Raw genomic sequence first — 2,959 nt, 5'->3', positions numbered from 1 at the left:
TTTTTTTTAAGTTTATTTATTTTGAGAGAGAGAGATAAAGTGTAAGCAGGGGGAGGGGCAGAGAGAGAAGAAGAGAGAGAGAACCCCAAGCAAGCTCCACAATGACAGCGCTGACAGCCCGATGTGGGGCTCAAACTCACAACTGTGAGATCATGACCTGAGCCAAAATTAAGAGTTGGATGTTTGACTGCACCACCCAGGTGTTCCAGGTCCCATCATTTCTTGCTTTGACTATTGCAACAATTTGAGACATGGTCTCTTGAGCAACCCACTCCAATACAGGCTCCACACTATGGTGTCACCTATCTTTCTGAGATGTGTCAGAGTATATCACTCTTGTTTAAAATTCCTGGTGGCTCAGTAGGTTGAGCATTCAACTCTTGATTTCAGTTCAAGTCATGATCTCACAGTTTGTGAGTTTGAGCCCCGTGTGGGCTCCATGTTGACAGTGCAGAGCCTGCTTGGAATTCCTGCTCTCTTCCTCTCTCTCTGCTCCTCCCTTCTCTCTCTCTCTCTCTCTCTCTTGCTCTCTCTCTCTCTTGCTCTCTCTCTCTCTTTCGCTTAACATAAATAAACTCGAAAAAAAAGTCCTCAATGATGTCCAGTTTTTTGGAGGCAAGAAGCTAAACTCTTCATTGTGACATTTAAGACCTTCAAAGATCTGAACCCAGCCTGCGTGGGTGAACTGACTGTTGCCGATCCCACCGTACAAATGTATTACCATTCCCACAAACCCTTCATTCATTTCCAATCGCTATATAGGATTGATGTGGACTCTGCAAAATGGGTGCATTTAAAACCAGTGAACTATCCAATCTTAGGAACCCAGCAAGATTATCTCCTCTAATTTAAGCTTTCTTCAACTACTTTTTGTCTCTCAGCATGAAGAGAAAATCCCTTGTTCATTAGGGTCCCGGCACACAACTTTGTATGTGCTGACTTTGTGCATCTCTTATACTGTGTACATGATTGCGCAATGTAGCACTCCTTCCATGTCTTAGAAAGCAGGAGAAACCAGCACTAGGACAAACCCGTGCTGCTGTGTGAACTTCCCCAGACACTCACATAGATATAGGGCCTTCAGAGGGCCATAGAACATTTTGCAACAAAAAGAAGTCCACCTCTAGTCCCCTGTACTTCTCACCCTACTGACTTCAGGGCCTCTCTTTTCCCCCAAGTCCCCACCAGCCCCTTTTACTTCCTGCCCAGGCCTGGTATCACCCCAGTTCCGGGCCTGGACTTGCTGAGGAGATGCAAACCCTTCTTCCCAGGTACCTCTCTAACCCAGTGGCAACTTGGCCTCCTGAAAGATGAGATGCATTTGAGCGGCTTGGCTCCTCAGCATAGCTGATGGTTTCCAACTGCTAAGGACTCTCTGTTCATTTGGAATTGGTCTGAATAGTCTCACGTGGCTAGAACCTAGTCATTGTCACTAAACTCAAGATATCAGAGAAAATACTAACTGGAAATTCTTGTCTTTTTCTTTTTAAAAAATACAGAACCTCTGGGGTGTCTGGGCGGCTCAGTTGGTTAAGCGTCCGACTCTTGGTTTCAGCTCAGGTCATGATCTCGTGGGTTCGTGAGATCAAGCCCCTCGTCAGGCTTTGCACTGACAGCATGGCTGCTGCGTGGGGTTCTCTCTCTCTCTCTCTCCCCCCCCCCACTCATGCTTGCTCATTCTCTCTCAAAATAAATAAATTTTTAAAAATTTAAAATACAGAATCTCTAATAAATAGCACCCTTTCCCCGCCAAGCTGAGAGTCAAATGGAACCAATGCAGACGAGTTGTCTTGTTTTCTGCACAGTTAAGAAATAGGGAATTCAATGTGTATTTACAACGATAGCAAAGTTAAAATAGCTCATACTATGTTGCCAAATGAAGGATAACAGAGATATAAACACTGTCTTTAAAAGATTCTTTTAGAAGAAAAGTATGAATTGAATCATTTACTGAAGTACTGTTTGAACAGATGGTGTGATTAACAGCTAACATGTAAGCCATCTTGGGAGCTTATGGAAAAGTAAACAAGTGGAGCTAAAAAGAAATCACTTTATTCCCCAAAAGGTTCTTTCATTCATTTTACTAGGAAAATTGGAAAGTCTGTGTTTAGAAGCTCTGTTTCCTTGGGGGTTGTCAGGAGTGAGCAGGGAGGAGAGTCTCTGAGTATGAGCACATTGATGCAGGATTGAGCTCCAAATTTGTCTCCTGAAGGATGAGACGGGTCTGAGCAGCCGAGACCCTCTACACAGCTGACCCTTCCCAACCACGAAAGACACTCTTCATCTCTGCATGTCCTGAAAGGCCTCATGTGCCCGGGTAGAGGAGAAGGGAGTCAGGAGCTGGGAATCAGCTATGTAACAGGCACTCCGCTAGGAACATTCCAAGCACTGTTTCCTCTAAGCCTAGCTCACCATGGCCCCGGGAGTCACACGTTATAAGGCTGATTTTCCCAGTGGGGAAACTGAGGTGGGGAAAGGGGAAGATATCTCCCAGAGCCCGCGTGGTCATGTCCTTTGTGGAGCTGCCCTTGAAACGCTGGCTGTTGACCTTCAGGCCTTAGGAGAGGCAGCTGATTGCAGAGGGAAGAGCACTGACCATGTCTGGAGGCATGGGTGTGAAAGGGTCCTCTGCTAGCTAGTGCCTCAGGGACAGCAGCTGTTGCCTTCTGTGCCCCAGTTTCTCCATGTTTAAAATGTGGGAGTGGCACCACATGGGCTCCAAGGTCCTCGTTCGGGTCTGAAAATGGTATCAGAATTATCAATCCAGCTGGCTTCCCCAGCCCCATCGTTCCTGATCATCGTCAACTGAAATACAGAAAGAGTCCTTACACAGGGGGGCAGCTCTAGCTATGGTGCCACCTACGTAGGCAAATCTCCAAGGAATCGGCTGACCCTTGGCAGAGCTCTTTCTCCACTGCCTTACCTTAGTGTTACCGTATCCACTTAGTGATGGCCCACC

Source organism: Panthera onca, chromosome X, assembly GCF_046562875.1.
Source record: "Panthera onca isolate mPanOnc1 chromosome X, mPanOnc1 haplotype 2, whole genome shotgun sequence".
In the NCBI taxonomy this organism is placed as follows: Eukaryota; Metazoa; Chordata; class Mammalia; order Carnivora; family Felidae; genus Panthera; species Panthera onca.
The sequence above is the reverse complement of the archived record's forward strand: the minus strand, read 5'-3'. Positions refer to the sequence as shown.